This window comes from Pantherophis guttatus, chromosome 1 (assembly GCF_059756535.1).
Source record: "Pantherophis guttatus breed Tessera chromosome 1, ASM5975653v1, whole genome shotgun sequence".
Lineage (NCBI taxonomy): Eukaryota > Metazoa > Chordata > Lepidosauria > Squamata > Colubridae > Pantherophis > Pantherophis guttatus.
This window is the reverse complement of record NC_142063.1, coordinates 86,509,210-86,529,582: the sequence shown is the minus strand read 5'-3', so window position 1 is coordinate 86,529,582 and position 20,373 is coordinate 86,509,210. Positions and strand designations below refer to the sequence as shown.

At 39.8% G+C, this 20,373-nt stretch overlaps 1 long non-coding RNA gene across 3 annotated transcripts in view; it reads left to right on the top strand.

Annotated features, from left to right (window-relative positions):
- The window catches only part of LOC117665431 (uncharacterized), a 146,716-nt gene that overhangs the window by 42,679 nt on the left and 83,664 nt on the right, over window positions 1–20,373 (top strand). For all 3 annotated transcript variants that reach the window (XR_004591347.3, XR_004591348.3, XR_004591346.3), the window contains exon 2: window positions 11,904–12,027. This is a non-coding gene — a long non-coding RNA (uncharacterized LOC117665431). The remainder of the gene's footprint in view (window positions 1–11,903; window positions 12,028–20,373) is intronic.

Below are 20,373 nucleotides of genomic sequence, written 5' to 3'. Positions count from 1 at the left end.
TCTGACTACAGTATCCCTGATATGTTGTGCATCCTGCCCAGCTTCATCTACAAAATCTATCCTAGCTTGGTATCTGCAAGAGAGGGGGAAAAATTCTTTGCACTGATACCAACTTGGATACAGGATCATATTTTTGATCCTGAGTATTTGAAATAATAGTTTTAGACTGCTTTCTAATCTAACCCCCACCCCCCCTTTTGTAATTTCTATCCCTTTACACTTCTTGGCAGCTACACTTTGAAACTATTCATATCAGGAAAAATTATATAATACAAAAAACTATTTTCATTTTTAGCACATGGAAACTGTGATCACCAAAGGTACTGTCAGAAAACAGGAAGAGGAGGAAAATAAAGACTTTTGAGGGAAAAATCATTCCAGGAGAATTGCCTGGGAATGGAATGTGCTTAACGATGGTATAAAAGATTCCTGTAGATTGGTCTCTGATTTATCTTCTAGTCTCTCACTTAGTTTACTGGGTTTATTTTTTTAGAGAAGTATTCAGTATTATGTTTCCAAAAATAATTTCTTTTTAAAATATAGCAATAGCACTTAGACTTATATACTGCTTCACAGTACTTTACAGCCTTCTCTAAGCAGTTTACAGAGTCAGCATATTGCCCTCAAAAATCTGGGTCCTCATTTTAGCCGACCTCGGAAGTATGGAAGGCTGAGTCAACCCTTAGCCAGTGAGGATCGAACTGCAGAACTACTGGCAGCCGGCAGTCAGCAGAAGTAGCCTGCAGTACTGCATTCTAACCACTGCTCCACCACAGCTCTTGGTTTGATAGGTATGATTGGTTTGGATGGATAGGCAGCCTTTGCTTGTTTAATTTATATGTTAATAACAGAGAAATTTATGGCTGATTTCTTCTCCTCACCTTAACAAATATTCTTTCTGCAAAGAAGAAGCTGAAAGGAACAGTCCTATTTAGTGCACATCAGTAATTTTTGATGAATGCCTTATAGCTGTGATGACGAACCTACGGCATGCGAGGTGGCACACAGCGCCCTCTCTGACGGCACCTGAGCCATTGCCCCAGATTAGCTCCACTGCACATGCATGCACGTCTCCTACTGGTCAGCTGGTCCTCCAGTCCCTGCCACGAATGTGCGGGGGGCGTGGGCATGCAGGAGGCTGTGTGTGCATGCGGGGGGGGGCAAGGTATGTGCTGGGGCTGTGTTTGCATGCATGGAGGGCGGGACATGGGACATGCACACATGCAGGGAGCGGGGTACATGCGGGGGGCATGTGCACATGCATAGGGGGCAGACCGCATGTGCGGGGTCCACATGCACATTGCATTTAGGGAATTCAGGCACTCACATACACACACACTTTGGGCACTTGGTCCGGAAAATAGCCATCACTGCCTTATAGGTTGCTGATCTTCTATTTTCACTTTGAAGATAAGAATAATGAGGGATCAAATCAGATAAAGCTCTGCAGGGACATTACACATTGTGGCTTCAGTGTAATAAACTGAATAGGAATGCAGGTTCAGCATTCAACAACAAGAAGCAAGGACTTTAGAAAAACTGTCTTTGAAAAGAGACCGTCAAGGAGAGGATGGTTACCACTGTCAAAAATGCTTTTCCTCTGATGCTGTCTTTCATCTTCCACCTGTTGAAGGCCATTACTTTCAAACTAGATTGTCAGTTTTTAATACCAGTACAGATTATTGTTTTTGCAAATTTTCTTTTCCAAATCTACAAATGATTCCTTTCCCTTTCTTTCCTTTTCCTTTTTTTTTTCTTGTGGAAAAAAAAGTTTAATACAACTTCTGAACATTTTTTTGTAAGAAAATGATTAATTGCTTCTTTTGTCAAGGAGAATGATAGATTAAATCAAAAGTACAAAATAAACCTCGCTTAGCAGTTGCTGAATATTTTTCATCCCCTCAAAATCTGACAAAAAGGTATGGTAGCTGTTTTGAGAAAGATTTACATTTTCAGGTGGGTTTTATCCTACAATTGAAGAAATAATAACTGGTGTTTCCCTCCCCCTCTCCCTTGCCTCCTTAAATTCTGAAGTTTTCAGGCAATCCTGCCATTTTGGAAAGCCAATTCCCATATTTGTTTTAGGAGCAGATTAAGTAATCAAAGTAATCTCAGTTGAATTTTATCTGTGATTTTTGTCTTCCATAATATGTACTCTGTGTGTGTATGCATGTGTGTGTGTGTGTATGTTTATATATACATCCTGAATGGCAGATTCTATTCTGAGCCTTTGAAATAAGAATTTCACATGCATATAGCTTTTCTTCACTGCTGAATTGAAGAACTCACTTCCTTCCTTAAATCAGCAGAAAACTATACAGACATAAATGTTGTGGTCTTCATTGTTTATCCCAACTCTTTTGTCTCTATCTCAAGTCAGTGCAGTCTTGTGGCTCTCTTCCAAAGTAACAGGTGATAAATAGAAAGATTTTATACATATTGAAGCTGCCCTCGGATGATGTCAGGAAAAGAGATAAAATTCTTTCCAAGGATAAATTAAGCCAGTCTCCTGCCTTAGGCTAGGAACAAATTCAATATGATGTCACAAGGACAAAAAGATTTTACATAGATTATAAGAAACACATTGATAGATAGATCGATCGATCGATCGATCGATCGATCGATCAGAGGTAGTATTCAGCCGGTTTGGACCAGTTTAAGCAAAGTGGAAATTGTGGGTGGGCCCACCTACCGGCGCTATGCTGTCCTATTTAGGCATGTTCTTGAGGCTGGGTGTGTGCGCGGAAGGCTCACGCATGAGCAAAGCGCATGCATGCGTGCTCACGTTTTCAGTGCTGGGCAAACTGGTAGGTAAATTATGTGAATCCCACCTCTGAGATAGATAGATAGATAGATAGATAGATAGATAGATAGATAGATAGATAGATAGATAGATAGATAGATCAGAGGTGGTATTCAGCCGGTTTGGACGGGTTCAAGCGAACCGGTAGTGGAAATTGTGGGTGGACCCACGTACTGGCTTTATGCTGTCTATTTAGGCACATTTTTGAGGCTGGGTGCATGCACGTAGGGCTCACCCATGAGCAAAGCGCATGCACAGGCCAGGTGCAAAGCACATGCACGTGTGCTCACGTTTTCAGTGCTGGGCGAACTGGTAGGTAAATTATGTGAATCCCATCTGAGAGAGAGAGAGAGAGAGAGAGAGAGAGAGAGAGAGAGAGAGAGAGAGAGAGAGAGAGAGAGGGAGAGAGAGAGGGAGAGAGAGAGGGAGAGAAGAATGAGAAAAGAAGAAAAATGGATCCATTCCAGTCGGGTTTCAGGCCTGGGTACAGCACGGAAACGGCATTGGTCGCGTTGGTTGATGATCTCTGGAGGGCTCGGGACAGGGGCTGCTCCTCTGTCCTGGTCCTATTAGACCTCTCAGTGGCTTTTGATACCATCGACCATGGTATCATGCTGCACCAGTTGGAAGAGTTAGGGGTGGGGGGCACTGTATTACAGTGGTTCTCCTCCTTTCTCTCCAACCGGTTGCAGTCTGTGTTGGCAGGGAGGCAGAGGTCGACCCCGAGGCCCCGCATATGTGGGGCCACAAGGGTCGGTCCTCTCGCCCCTTTTGTTCAACATTTATGTAAAGCCGCTGGGCGAGATCATCCGTGGTTTCGGGGTGAAGTACCATCAGTACACTGATGACACCCAGTTGTACATCTCCACCCCGGACCACCCCAATGATGCCCTTGAAGTGATGTCCCGGTGTCTGGAGGCCGTGCGGATCTGGATGGGGAGGAACAGGCTCAGGCTCAACCCATCCAAGACCGACTGGCTGTGGTTTCCGATGTCCCAATATAGTCAGTTGACGCCATCGCTGACTATTGGGGGTGAATCGCTGGCCCCCACGGAGAGGGCTCACAACTTGGGTGTCCTCCTGGATTCACGGCTGTCTTTAGAAGAGCATTTGACGGCCATGACCGGGAGGATTTTTCATCAGGTTCGCCTGATTCGCCAGTTGCGTCCCTTTCTGGATCGGGACTCCCTACACACAGTCACTCATGCCCACGTCACTTCCCGCCTGGACTACTGCAACGCTCTCTACATGGGGCTCCCCTTGAGGAGCACCCAGAGGCAAAGAGTGCGGCCACGCGGGTGGTTATGGGAGCAACATGGCACTCCCGTGTGACACCTCTCCTGCGCGAGCTGCACTGGCTCCCGGTGGTCTTCCGGGTGCGCTTCAAGGTTCTGGTTATCACCTTTAGAGTGCTCCATGGCTTAGGACCTGGTTATTTACGGGACCGCCTACTACCACAAGCAGCCTCCCACCGGCCGGTACACTCTCATAGAGAGGGGCTCCTCCGGGTGCCGTCAGCTAAACAATGTCGACTGGCGGCCCCCAGGGGGAGGGCCTTCTCTGTGGAGGCACCCACTATCTGGAACGAGCTCCCCCCAGAGATACGGAGGATCCCGGATCTACGCACTTTCCGCCATGCTCTTAAGATTCTTCTATTCAAGCAAGCCGGCCTGGCCTAATTTTCTCCCCTGTTTTAAAATTCTTTTACATCGAAATTTTAATTTGTTTTAAATTATTGGGATTTTTTAATTGTCTTGGGCTAAATTATTTAATCTGGTTTTAATTATATCTTTTAACTTTTGTACTTATGTATTTTATTTTGTGCCTGTTCACCTCCCTGAGTCCTTCGGGAGTAGGGCGGTATATAAATCTAATAAAAGACAAAGACAAAGACAAAAGACAAAAAGAAAATGTTAAAAACAGAAATGTATAAAAATGGCTTCTGATACTCCTCTTGCCAGCTATACATACAATTCTACCATAATAAAAGCACTTTCTAATGTGATCACAATTCCCTTCTTTCTATAATCTGTTCTTTCAAACCATTGCAATCATAAATCACAACGTCATTTTCCTTCTCATGTAAAAAGTTCATAAGGGGTTTCCAATCATTGATGAATGTCAGTGATAGCTTTCGCTAATCAAAGAAGTCAATTTGTTCATCACAGCAAGTTCTATCAATTTCACAAACCATTCATCCAAGGTGGGTAATGCCAAATCTTTCCATTTTTGTATATAATAATCTTGCTGCAGTAATCTGATATTGAAATAATCTTCTATGGCTATTTTCTAACTATTTATCTTAAAAAGAAAAGTTAAATTAAGGTTAAATTAAATCCTCTGCATTAATCTATGTATTTGTATCCATATTTTTAAAAGCTTTTTTACATGTCCACCAAGCATGATAAAATGTCCCTTCATGTGGTTTACATTTCCAACATACTCTGAAACGTCTTTATACATTCTATATAATTTCTCTGGTTGTCATGTACTGACAATAGATCATTTAGGAAAATTATCTAAGATAATATTATTTAAATGTCAACCCTTTTAACCATATATTTTCCCATTAATCTATATGCAGGTTATAACCAAAGTTCTTAGCTCACTTTATCATACATTCTTTAACCTATTTTTCTTTTGTTTCACATTTCAGCAAAAGTTTATACACTTTAGCAATTACATATTTATCATTGGTACAAAACTGTACTTCAAATTCTGTCTTACTGTGTACCATATCATGGTGGCACAGTGGTTAGAATGCAGTATTGCAGGTTAATTCTGCCAACTGCCAGCAATTCAATCCTGACTAGCTCAAGGTTGACTCAACCTTCCATCCTTCCTAGGTTGATAAAATGAGAATCCAGATTGCTGGAGGCAATATACTGACACTATAAACTGCTTACAGAATGATGTAAAGCACTATGAAGTAGTGTATAAGTCTAAGTGCTATTGCTATACCACAAGTCTTTTTATTCATTATAAATCTTTCTGATAACTCTATCTTCACTATACAATTAGAATATTGTGAAATGTTTTATTACTACATCTGGCAAAATTAAACATTTGTCTGTACTTTAAGATTCGGGGAAGCTGCATAAATCCTCCTAGGCCTAAAACCCAACCTTCTAATCCTTAAAAATAAGATATATTCGACCCCTAGAGTTGGTTTCAACAGAGACAAATAAGCAAGAAATGAGAGGGAAGACCTCTCTCTACAAACTGTTTTTCTTTTTCACCTGGAGAAGAAGGCATTGGATAAAACAATTTCTTTGCCTTCATTTCAGTGCCCATCAATGAGATGTGTTAGAATATCTACCTCCTTCATCTTAACATTAATATGTGATATTATTAGTAACACTGTTTCACTGAGAAGAGATAGTGACTTAGCCAAAACCATCCATTAAATTCATTTCATGAGGTCAAAGCTGAGTTATTCAACTTCAAGCAATTATCCATTGGAACAGCTTGCCTTCAGAAGTTGTGGGTGCTTCATCACAGAAGGTGTTTAAGAAGAGACTAGACAACCACTTGTCTGAAATGTTATACGGTCTCCTCCTTCAGCAGGGGGTTGGACTAGAAGACCTCCAAGGTTCCTCTATCCGCCCTGGGTCTTCGGAGAGGGGCGGCATATAAATTGAATAAATAAAAAAATAAAATAAAATATTTTATATCTATCTATCTATCTATCTATCTATCTATCTATCTATCTATCTATCTATCTATCTATCTATCTAAGCATTAGTCAACAATGTTCATTAGATGTTCATTAGATGAACATTGTCAACCTTGACTGATTTTTTAATATTGTCACTTAAGATTAAACTAGTAGAGAATCCAGTTTGGTATTTATTTCCCTAAATGCAATTTTAAAGGGTATAGAGTAAAAATTTACATTACTTATATAATGCTTTTCAAGTCCTATTGTTTACTTTTTTGGTCTAAGTGGATCCTGCAAGAAGCTACTTGCTCTGGCCTTGGAATTCTGGTGTGCGTGTGTGTGTGTGTTGTGTATTGTACATGTGATTGTTTGTATGTATAAGCAGTTCTATTTCAGAATCAGACATTTCCAAGAAAGCACTCTCACTCTTAGAGAAGGGGGTGGGAGGTGAGGGAGAAGCAATCTACCACCATGTTTGTTTTATGGCCTCTCTTTTCTGCAAAGCAAGCTGGTTAAAACAACAGGATTTAATTTCCAGATTGCTAGGGCAGCTGAAGGCGAATGTGGGGTACTCTTTTCTTTTTATCTTCCCCATTCCCTCCCTCCCTTCAAGTTCCTGTAGGTATTTCTCTTTGCCACTGTGCTGTTCGACTTACTGGCCTAAAATATTGCAGGTGATTTATAGAACTTGATGGGTATTGTATGGCTGATGATTCATGGAACTTCATTAAATACCAAGGAGGTGCCTGCTTACTGTCTGTGTGCACTGCACATGAGAACTTTAGCACTCCCCCTTTGCAAATTACCCCCATTAAAGTCCCAGACAAAGGTCCTCTCAGTAGCTTACATATTTTCCCACATGCGAGGGAGCAATTGGAAACTTCCTCTTGATAACTAAAAACTTTTGAATGAGAATTTATGAGAAGGGTCTTTTGGCCTCATTGCCTCAGGGTTGAAACAGATCCCAGGGTGTACAAGCGCTCCTTTGATGCAGGGAGCTGCACTGGGTAACATTTTTGAACAGGATCAAAAAGAGTAACGCGGGGACAATGTGTAGGAGCCCTTTCCCTGTCTCAAGGAGTCAAGTCTATTTCACAACACCCCCCCTCCCAAAGCTGAAAATATAGAAATCCACATTTGACTGTAGTAACAAGCTGTATTTTCTTTTTAAATGTAGTCAAATCTTAAGATTTTTCTAAGTAGTGGGAGGTATTACAACTTCCTTTTCTTTAGGGTCCTGACTTTGAAGTTATAATTGCTTTTTGTGGGGGAGGGCAGAGGGAGAGGGAGAGAGAGAGAGAGAGAGAGAGAGAGAAAGAGCTTGTTCAATATGTACTTAAAGAAAGTAAATTAAAGTCTGATGGACCTAATCCTCACAAGTTACTGTATGGACCCCTTTTGAGAAAACATTTTTAAAAGCTTAATTTTCTTTCCCAGGGGTTTCCTGTTTGAAAATTACCCAAGGATCATAATCAGAATGGAGATCCTTGTTCATAAAAGTTTGAAATAGATGCATGAACAGTATGCTATAAGCCTCTCCAGTTTTGCTGACGATTTTTTCCTTCTTTCTCTCATTCAGAAGAAGAAAGGGTACTCTCCATTTTATCAGTATGTGAGAAAATATGTACTGAGAAGAAGACATTTTATCTCCTCGGTTACAATTAGGAATTAGGAAATTAGGAAAAAGTTGCAAATTCAGAATAAAAAAAAAACTTTATACATCCCTTCTCTTCATTTTCATACTTTCAAGCAGAATGGGAGGATTCTGGAATGTTCAATATTGTGTGTTTTGTTACAACTCCTACGGGGAGTAGCCCGTTTGTTCTTAGTCCTCCTCTTCAGTCCTTGCACCTGCACTAAAATCATATTTTCTCCATGCAAGTCTGTTTTGCTGCTGGCAGGGAAAAATGACAGTGGATGAATTACTGCGAAATCATAGTTTGAGTCTTCTTCGTAAAAGTTCTGTTTAAAAAAGTTTTTTTCTTTTACTATTAAATTAAGTGAGATGAAAATTAATTAATTAATTAATTAATTAATTAATTGATTAATTAAAATAATAATTCTCGCCTCCCAAAAAGAAGAAAAATAAGTAGCTAGAATTCTCGTGTGGTGTTCTAGCACTTTCATTAATTCTATGAAGGCCAAGGGCTGTGTGAAAGTATAACTTCTTCCTTCATTGTGCTGTTGTCTTTCTGATGAGCACCAGACTTCTTGGCTTCCATAGCTAAACTGAATCTCAAGGCAAGACATCCTGGTGGGTCAGGAAGCCTGGGAGAATGCAGAATAATGGAAAGATGTCTAATTGAAAAGAAAAACAACAACATCTACCAGTGACAAAATTAGACTAACTCTCCAAAGACAATCAGCAGATATTTGATGTTGCATTTTCACTAGTGATGATTTATGCTAGTTTCTTACATTCATTAACCCGTCAGATGACTTGTTTTATTTTTTTCTTTTGATTTTCATACTTAGGGTCCCAGGATGTTTGCTGATCTTTTTGAACTTTTGTTTCCTGTCTTTTCCTACTGAGTTTCACATTAGAGTAAGATAGGGTAAGCCATAGATTGTGGAAACTGAAGTGGCCTTATGTATTTAAATTGTTCTGATTTATTTAGCTGCAATGTCACTACTATGTAATGAATGCTTACTTACTTTTACATGAACAGCAATTTATCCAAAAAGAGATCTTACCACAATTATAAATATTTCTTTTTTCCTGGCATTCAGGAATCATTTCACTGAATACTCATGATGGTTTTGCTTTCTATAATGTCAACGTAAATACTACCGTGTGCTCAATATATATATTTTTCTTCTCTGTGGTTTGGTGTTATTTTTGTTCCTTCTGATGCTCTGATTATTCTGCTGTTGCCTCTCTGTGATTCACATTCTTGCCTTTTGGGTTGGTTTTGTTAAATCTGAAGTACTTGAATGTGATTTTTTTAAAATTTGCTTTTATAATATGGTTATGAACAAACTAACTGATTATCGTGAATGATGACAGTGACGTTTATTCAGTTCACATTGATGGAACTTCTCAGATCTACACATGATTTAGAACATATCTTTCTATTGCCCTCTTTTACAGATTTGGAGCTGCACATTTTTTTAAAAAATGTTATTAAAAATTTAATGATGAAATTAATGCAGAATAAGTGGGCTTGCCCACCACCACCCAAAAAAAAAAAAATCTGGCCTTTCCACAGGACTCACCTATGATTATGTTCAACTAAAGGAAGAAATGTGTATATGTAGAATAAGGCAGAAGTTACAATAGAATGGCCAGGCACTCCTAAGTGAGGGGAGGGGGCAAGTTGAGAAGAAAGGAGCCCTAATAAAGATTTTGAGGGTATAGATAACCACTCAGAATGCAATGTGAGATGACAGGCAGGGAGTCTGGTCAATTGGTCTCCCAATTCGCCTCATGAACCAGGTACCTCCATGGTCTTTCCATCCAACTACTGTCTGCCCTCTGTACAGTTTCTTCCCAGGCCTTGGTGCTACTCTAGTATGCTTCTGCATGTCCATGTTCTGTTGGCAAAACAACCTGTGCATCTTTCTGTCGGGTGAGCCTCACAGATCAGCCACCTCTAGAGCAGTGTTCCTCAACCTCAACAACTTTAAAATGTAAGGACTTCAAATCCCAGATTTCCTCAGACAGAGTGCTGGCTAGGGAATTCTGGAACTGAAATCCATGCATCTTAAAGTCACCAAGGCCGAAAGAAACTGTTCTAGAGTCATCTTCCTACAGGTTATTCTGCCCACAAATAACTCCTCTGATCTTTTTGCTGCTGGCTTTGAGTCCAATTCTTCTCTATATCTGTCAGCTCCTGATCTTGCCATTTCCATGGCTTTTTGCTCCCTTCATAGACCAGCAATTCAGCTTTGTGATGCTCTCCTCCTCATTCATAGCTCTTCATGACACTTTCCTCTCCATTCATAGCTTTTCGTGACTCCAGAATGGAGCCCAATGGAGATAGCTGGTGTATTTGATTGTCTTGTAATGTTATTCTTGGTCTCAGGAATGGTCAGAGTGACCCCTGCTTCACCATCTGGACCTCACATAATTGGAGATCTCCACAATAAAGGAAAAAAGAATGCCAGCTCCATTTAAGACTTCTACCCTCCGGTTATTTTCTCCTGTTTTATGGCTACCTGAGATTATTATGACCATATGCAGGGCATAAAATTTAGAAATTAGTAACATTGTTCCCATTCCTGCAGTCATCACATGGTTTTAATGAAGACAGCATGATCTCATAGAGCTTTCTTTTTGGGTTGGATCAGGAATAGATGCTTAATTCCGTATAGTAGCAATACATTCCTGTAATATTACTAGACATATTTTTTCCAAGGAGTAAAGAATCAGTTATACATTGAATTTGTTGCTATGAGTTTCACTCATTTTCATTGCCCTAAGTCATAACTCCATTCTCTAGTTTTCCTAAAAAAAAAAAAAAAAAAAAAGGCCTTGAAGTCATGGGCCCAGCTAATGCTTATCATGTACCTTACTGGGGAAAAATAGTATAATGCTGTGAGTTGGAATGACTTGTCTTCAGAAGGATGCTCCAATAGTGGAGGTTTTTAAGAAGAGATTGGACAACCATTTGTCTGAAATGGTTTCGTGCTTGATCAGGAGGTTGGATTAGAAGACCTCCAAGGTCCCTTCCAACTCTGTTATTCTGTCAATACATTTATCCCTTCGCCTAGTTTTATGAATAATGCACTGAAACATGGCTCATATCATTTAAAACTTGATTACTGGCACATAGATGCCATGTCTTTTTTAGGTTTTGTACTGCAAGCTAAGATTTGTGCAAAAATACAGGACATGTTAGTGCAAACTAAACAGATGTTAAAACTTTTTGTTGATATTGGAAACAGAAAAAAGTCATTTATCGAAGTAAGACATGTAAGGCCCATAGATTTTGGCTGGCCTCCCCATGCCGTTACATCAGCTAATAAGAGTAGTCTTTTATAGCATTATTGACAGCTTATAACAGAGGAGCTGTGCCTATGGAGTGAGTTGCCTGGGGTGCAATTATTTGTTTTGATTCTGCTGATACTTAATTTTAACTAGGCAACTACTATTCTTAGGCTTCTTGAAGTTATCTAAACAAGAAGAATTTTGACAAGTATGATCTATATATTTCTTTCTTCAAATATTTGTGTTTTGTTCATTTTCCAAGAGGCATTCTTGGCAAATATGTTATCATATGAAAAATGTAAACTAATTAATATTAAAAGATATTATTCTTACAGTGGTGATAATATATATATATATATTAGTAGAAGAATTATTGCTATTTAGCCTGACTGATTGTTCTGCATTGGAATGGGGACCTTTTTCATACACAGGTTTCTGACCCAGCAGAACCCTAGTGGACTCAGAAGGGAGACAATCTTCACTGATTCTTCATCTCTTTGTAATTCTAGATGGATCTGAAAATCTGCTCCAAGAGTGTTGGAGATGTCTGGAATAAAATGGTCAAGAGGGCTGCAGAACAAGAAGGAATCAATGAGAATTCAGCAGGATTTTGTACAAGTTGTGGTCTTCCAGGTAAGTAGACATTTTGACTCCAACTTGTAGTTTTGAATCTATTCCTTTTTTCCGCTGATTTTATAGATTTTTATGTCCATAACTGGTGGAGATCATAATGGGTTTCACACTTTAGAGTTCATAAAAGATGAAAGAGCTATATTGAGTCTTTAGTCCAGCTAAACTTTTGAATTTAACAGAAAAGTGTTTGAGAAGTGTTTGCTTCTGTTACTTGACTGCTTTCTGATTTTATTACTTGGTTGCTTGACTGTTATTTTCCAAAGATTGGCTCACCAAAAATAATCTAGGATTCTACACATATAAATTGCATTGATATGATTTATTCCAGGATATTTTTAATTGAATATTGATTATTGTCCTTGTTTTTATCATTTCTCAATTCATTTTTTTCTTTGATTTTAAACAGCTTTCTATTTAAGATTGTTATATATTTGTAGGTTTGATTTATATTTTATGTTTCTGCTCAAATGAATAGAGAAAACTGGCTAAAGAATTCTTAAATTAAAATTAATTTAATCGGTACTTAATGAGTACAAAATTTCATAATTTTTCATTGCCTGATGAAGTCATACATGTGACAACACTCTAGCTTCTAGCAGATTATTATTATTAAATTTATGTGCCATCTATCTAGACATAGGGCTACTCTAGAAGTCTATATTTATCGACTATGGTTTCCTTACCTAGGGAATAGTTTGCATTTTATGAGACAGATACATGTGGAAGCTATATTGCTTCAGTTAATCAAATCTATATTGAAACCTTAAAAATCTTGGACTATAAACAGCAATTGTCTGTGATGTCAAATCTCAATTGGATTTATTTTCTTGATAGAATTCTGGAAATGTCTGGGCCATAAAATGAGATGGTTTTTAATCAACCACATCATGTCTATGCTGCCTTTTCTTCTATTTGGTTCACATCATGCCATTCAAATCAGCTCACTTTTGTTTAGACAAAGCCAACTGATCCCTCAGGCATTTAGATAAAATATATCAGGAATGTACATTTGTACATGGGTAGAATTCTGGACATTTATGTGTAAATCAGACTTCTCATCTTGGACTGCAACTTAGCCAGTTTGGCCTTTGGTTACAAATCATTGATTATAAAGGGCCCTGGCAAAGAATCACTTTATGGTAAATTAAATGTTATATTCATGAAGTTAAACGAGTGCAATGTAAAATGGTATGTTTGTCGAAATAGCGTATTAATGCTGATCCACAACAGCCTTGCTTTTGAGCATTTGAGTAACTCAATAAGATTGTGTGCTACCTGCTTATTTTTAAAACCCACTTTTGATTTTAACAAACATTTGCATATATTTAAATCAAGACACATACAAATTGCAGCGATGCATCAGACATTTCCATAATTTTTTCTTTGTTTCTCTAAAGGAATCTAAGGCTGCGGTGAAGAACATAGGAAGGGATGCTTTTTCTTTGTCTCATTCATTAAAAAACAAAACAAAACCCTGGGCTTTGTTAAATGTGAGCCTAGTAGATGCGGAACAAGGGTAGGGCAGGGAGAAGACCTTAGATTGCTGGGGGCAGAATGTCAAGACTTATGGGCTCTTCCACTTGAATGAAGTTGAGAAAATGAATTGTTATCGTGGCTGCTCTTTTCACAGCCAGCTTCAGGGCATAGTGGACCATGAAAATGAACCTTCTGTCTGGTAAATTGATGCACTGCCTCCATGACAGCAGCGAATTTGAGGTGCAAGGTCTTTGCTTCTTCCAGCTGCAAACTTGGATCATTTCACATTCCATACAGCTTGACACTGGGGAAAGGGATATTTTTTCAGGATAAGACATATTTCACTGAAAATCCTCTTGAAATCTGGCAAAGTCGGTTTCAAAAGTTTAAGGTCTGCTGCTGAAGGTCAGAGCAACCCTTTTGAAGCTGCCAAATTCTCTGCTTCTGAATGAGATATTCCATGTGCTTGGCTTTCACTGGTTTTTTTTTTCCTGAAACGAAGTGAATGCATGGGGGTGGGGTGGGGGGGAAGGAGAGTTCTCCACACACATCTCATCCAACAATAATGGTGCTATACATCTTATTTCTACCTATTTGAAAGAGAAGGGGAGTAACCTAGCTACGGGCAGCGCTGTCATCAATGGACAAGGATTGTTCCAAAATGGTGTAAACAGATGATGAAACCGAGTAGTTACTGTCATTATGATATCACATACGTAGAGCCCCTTCAAAATTCCTGTGAATTATGTTTACTTCAATTGAAGAATGCAGCAGTCCTATTGGAAGGAGGTTGGAAATCGCAGCAGGCGATTGCGTACTCTGAAAGCTGAAAAATGCAAATTCCCCACCATGAATGGGATAACCTAGCCATGCAACTCAGTTGTTTAAAGGAAATACTTTTCTGTTACAATTTCAACTCAGTACTAATGCCGCTGACCAGAATACCAAATGGTAAATGTAAAGAAGTTCCTTGATTAGACTTTAAATCTTTACCAAGAGTTAGAATGTGTGAGAAACAAAAATTGTGTAGATAGATCACAAGGTCGATAAAGTTTTCCATATAGCAAGATGCTCACTTACATTGCTGTACTGGTGAAAAGACATTACAGTTCACAGACATAATTTGATGGCCCGATTTTGACACCATGGTATGGATTCTTATCTGCTAGTAGTATAATGATGGTAGGAAGTTGCTTCCATATGCTTTGTGCAATCCCACTATTTTGACAGAGTTTGGAAAATGCAGGGTCAGATATCATCATCTTCACCATCCTCCTGTGTTTATCAACTATTTCTCCTTTCATCTTTTCATTGAAGAGATAAATTCATTTAAGGGATAACATTGGAACTTTTGCAGAATGTCTAGAGTGTTACAGATCTTCTGCTTTTCAATGTATAGATATTTTGGTATGCAGGGGTTCCTAAGATGATCTGGGTGGTTGGGGAAGACAAATGGACCGATGGCTTTGAACTAAATGTTTGGATGTTAAAATGATCTCACAGCTCAATCATTGGATTAGGAAATGACTGCCTTAATAGGAAATGCTAAGAACAAGAATAATAAAGGGGCTGTGCTTAGCAAGTACAGGGAAGGTCCTTTAGGCATAGAAAGATACTGGATAATGAATGAACATAACATAGTATTGACAGCTCTAAATAGAAGAGCCCATCTTGTAAATTAAGATGAGGAGGGGCTGTTGTCCAGTAATGCAAATTGCAGCCCGGTGAATAAAGCAGATTAAGGATTCAGGAAAGGACATGTTGGGTCTCATTATAAAGAGGCCAGATTTGCCTGTCCTTTTCCTACACCACTTAACTAGGCACATACATTCAAATGCTATTTAGATGCAGGGGTGGGAGAGGAGAGGGAGGGAGGGAAGCAGAGAGAGAGAGGGAGGACAAAAGGCTTTCCTTGACAAAGGGAATGATACATAATGTAGAGGATGTAACATTATTATATTAGATTTTGTACTGAATACAGAATTTGTATTGACATTTTAAGCTTTGCATATCTTAAAATTAGAATATATGAAGTTCATTTTTTGATCGCATACAATCCCCCCCCCAAACACAACCTACTGCTGGAACTGAAAATAATTTTAAAAAATAATCATGTTATCAAAAGGTTACAGCTTTCTCAAATATAGAAACCAACTCAATTTGAAAACAGGCTGCAATGCTATGAAATCAGGGACAAAAAGAAAAAAAAGAGAATTGGAATTATATTATTTTAGGAAAAAAAATGAATGTTCCATTTAGCACATGAATTATTTATTTGGAAATTCACCTTATTTGCATTGTCTGGTCAGACTTCATTTCTGGAATGATAGACCAGTTTACTTATACAAATCTACATATAATTATTTTTATGGAATTTATTATTCATTGGATTCATATCCAAACTTTCCTCTAGAAGCACATCTTTCTAAATTGATTCACAAATTCTACCTTCAAGATTCATAGTTGGTTCACCCATGCATCAAGAGTGAACTCCCAAGAACCTATAAACCTTTTCCTCTAATACTAAGCAATTACTCTCATTTCCAGGTTGAGAAGCAATTCACTTGCACACAACCACCTTACATGATTTGGGTTCAATTATTGTCTCTCGTCCAATCATCCCTGTACTCAAATGCACCTCTCCTGATACAGATGTAACAGGAAACGTAGCTGGATATCATCAGTATATTGGTGACAACTTATCCTAAATCTCATAATGACCCCATCCAATATTTTCTTATAAATATTATATTGAACTGGAGACAGGACTGCCATGGGTTCAAATCTACAGTTTCCTGAACATACTGCACTCTCCTTTAAGAACTATGTTTGGCTACTCAAGAAAATACAGTGTGCTAATATGTTAAAGCCACAGCATTTTGAGCTGTACATAGGACTGACACAATCTGTGGTCATCGCAGGATGGTGCATAGAAAGGTAACAAAGAAGCAAACCACATGCTAAACACATTCACACACTTGCTTCTCTCTCTCTCTCTCCCTCCCTTCCTCCCTCCCTCCCTCTCTCTCCCCCTCTCTTTCTCTCCCACCTCCCCAGTAAGATCTAGTAAAGATATTGTGAGAAACTTGCTCCAGCTGGTGAATACTTCAAACTATTTTGCATTTCTAAAAGTCCATTGGATTGAATGAAGCTGACTATGTTTACGTACACCTTTAAGCAATAATACCTTGCACTCCTTATATCACTCTAAAAGCTGAACTATACCAGTTGCAACATTGCCCTCGTTATTTTTTTTAATCACACATCTACAATTGCATGTGTGAACAGCTGCATTCCTTTCCCCCTGCATTCCTTGAAAACAAAATCTGCCTGTCCTCTCCTCCACTTCCCCCTCCCATCCATTCCTTTTAAACAAAGCTAACCATTCCTGTCCCCCCCCCCTCATCTGAGTTAAATACCAGGGTATCCGTTTCGGCAGGCATCTAAGCTCAATCTAATCAAGCGGTGTCACAATTCTGTCAAGGCAGGTTGCTCTCTCTTTGGCCTTGAATAATTGGAAGAATGTTGGCACTTGTGCCTGGGCTATGAGAACATGACCTGGGTTGATATTTAATCTCTTCCAGTGCTAGGCTGCACAAGGTCTGGAGCCTAAGTCAGGCCTCAGGAGCAGCATGTTCGACATCAGCCGCACACATTTTACCTTGAAATAGATTCCATTGGCGGCATCGGTCCACTCTTCCAGGAGCAGACTTACATGGGACAGATATGCACCCTAGAAAGGATTCAATTGTTGTCCTTTCAACTTTTGGCTTTGCCAGCCTAATTGTTACAAGGTGCTGCGAAATACCTCTGAAAGGCAAAAGGTTAGGGAGTTCAAGAACTAAAAGTTCTGTAATGTTGAAGTTTTTTTTTAAAAAAAAAAACTTGACAAAAAGAAATGGAAAGCATCTTTCTTCTCCCTCCAGCATTCTGAATAACTTTGTTATGTTTGTACACTTTGCTGCACACCAGGGCTAGGTTCTACTTACCTTTACTACCGGCTTGCAACAGGATCGCATGCCTAGCTTCTGCACATGTGCAGATCGCCGATGATGACATCCGGGGCGGTGGGCAGGACCTCCCGCTGGTTTTACTACCGGTTGTTGCGAACTGGTCCGAACTGGGGGCAACCCACCACTGCTGCATACCTCATGGAAAACATCCCTGAATGGACACTTATGAAAACCACCATTACTAGACAACTGGAAACCAGGATTCAGAAGTACCACATTTTTTATAATCATCATTAATTGGTTCAGCTAGTTGGATCTGATCTCTGATTATGCCAACAGTTTCATATAAGGTGTAAACCATGGAGATAAACATCATTCTGCTTCAGTGCCAACTTCTGAAAGGCTCCTAAACTAAATAGAAAGTGTGTAGAAAAGACTTGACTTTGAAGTTTTTATAGGAAAAAGTTTGCTGTCATGACACAATTGCTGTTGAGTTAATATCAGGGGTGAAATGCTCCCGGTTCGGACCGGATTGCCCGATCCAGTAGCGATGGTGGCGGGTGGTTCGGAGAACCGGTAGCAAAAATCCCTGTGCCCCCCCCATGCCCAGCTGAGCTGCGCGATCATCAAAGTAAAAAAAAAAGCCTCTGATGATCGTGCGGCTCAGCTGGGATCATCAGAGGCTTTTAAAAGCATTTTTTTCTGCAACCTCTTTGGCCGAAGAGGCTGTAGAAAAAAAATGCCTTTAAAAGTAAAAAAAAAAAAAAAAGTTGGCCACACCCACCCAGTCACATTAACCCCACACCAAGCCACGCCCACAGAACCAGTAGTAACAAATTTTAGATTTCACTCCTGGTTAATATGCTGATTTTAGGTAAAGCTGCAATATTTTGAAATATTTTAGGAAATAATTTTATTAGTAATAAGTGCAAATCATTCTTAAAAGTTATGATAATAACTTAGTTATATAATAGCAGCAACATACAATAACAATAGTAAAAAAATGAACTGAGTCCTGATTTTAGGCATAGATAACTGTATTAATGTAGTTTGATAGAAATTTGCTTCCCCCATGGCTGAAGCTTATTTGGCTTCAATAACAAGGCCAGGGAATGGCCCTGATGTAATGTGGGGTAAATTAAGGAAAGCAGCTGGTAAATTCCTTTGGCTTTATTTCCCTTTCCACCTAATGGCAGGAAAAACAGCTCATTCTTAGAAATAGTCCACTTGACAAGTCAGGGCATTTGATGCTTTGATTGATTCATTGATGCTTCTTTCCATTTTACCCCCTGTGCCTCCTCTGAACCTACAACCTGTAATTTGGCCTAACAGGTGTGCAGGAGGGATGAAGATCATTAATGAGCAAGCTATGTCCTTAGCTAGCATTGAAAGACATAAGGTACTTCTCCACCTGAAGTAGCCTATGGAGTAAGCAACATGGTGTGCCCCACCCTCTATAATAAGAACAATAGGGAAAAAAATGATGCCATACAAAACTCCTTAGCAAAATAGTGGCCAATCAGTAATTTTCTGCTTGGTGATACAACGAAACCAGTATTTAAAATACAGGAGGTCTGATGTTCTTTCAAAAGCCCAGGCCAGCTTTTTTCTCAGTCAGGTGCCACACCTCACTTACAACCCAAGCCAAAATGGCTCTTGAAGGCATTGCTCAGGGCGAGGAACTGCTCCTTGGAAGGCGAGGGACTGCTCACAGCAGCCTAAATTGACCAATAGGAGTTGGGCAGATTGCATATCATTGATGCAGACCACAGCAAATATCTCTTTTATGGGGGAGAGGGATAATTAAGGATAATAGTTACCCATCTCCATGTGGGTTGAGGACAGGGGTGGGCTGCTGGGGGTTCGCAGGGGTTCAGGAGAACCTCTAGCTAAGATTCTGTGCAGTTTGGAGAACCCCCAAATCCCACTCCTGGCTGGCCCCATCCCGTCCACCCCACCCTGCCCCTCCCAGGAGTCCCCACGTGGTCCGTTTTGGATGCAGGTAAGTGCAGGGCACGCGTGGAGGCTCGGGGAGGGTGAAAAACGGGCCTATTAGAAGTTCAGGAAGGCTGGAAACGGGCCTGTTTCCTGCCTCCAGAGGCCTCCGGAGCCTGGGGAGGCTGTTTCGCCCTCCCAGAGGCTTGAGGAAAGCCTCCGGAGCCCGGGGAGGGCAAAAACACCCCCTTGCCATGGTGCCGGAGGCCGACATGGCCACACCCACCATGGCCACGCCCACCCAGCAACCAGGCAGAGAACCCTTGCTAAAATTTTTAAAGCCCACCCCTGGTTGAGAATGAGTCAAAAGCAATATTTTTAAGCCATGGCATATTACCAGAAAATGTTTGTGCCATGACTAAGTAGTGCTCTGGCTAAAACCATACTGTAATATTTATTAGTAAATAAAAAACAACAGCAATAGAAAAATTACTATTGGTCTGTTTATTGCTTTACTGGATTCCTCCTGTTCTCTTTCATCTTCTTCTTACATTTAGAACCAACACTGAGCATTCATAGAAGGGCAGTTTTTACAATATGGGGAAATAAACCCAATTCTTTTTCTCTCAAGGCACATATAAGCCATTCTGACCTTCAGGAGAAACGGAAATACCACCCAGGTCTATCAGTTATTCCTCCTGAGTAATCTGAAGTCACAGCATGTTTGGGTTGTTCCATTCATAGCCCCAGACAGATTTCAGGGTAATCAGAAGCCTGCGGAGGGGGGCTGGAAAGGGAGCACAGCTAAGGGTCCCCAAACCCCCAGAGAAGAATTATAACTTTCTTCTTTGTTGTGATCAAGGGAAATTGCCTGGAATGTTTAATTCATCAGGTTTTAAAGAGTCTCTTACAAGATGATGCACTGATTCCAAATTCTGTATTTGATTTTGGCTACTTTTTATTGTCCCTGCATAAATCTACA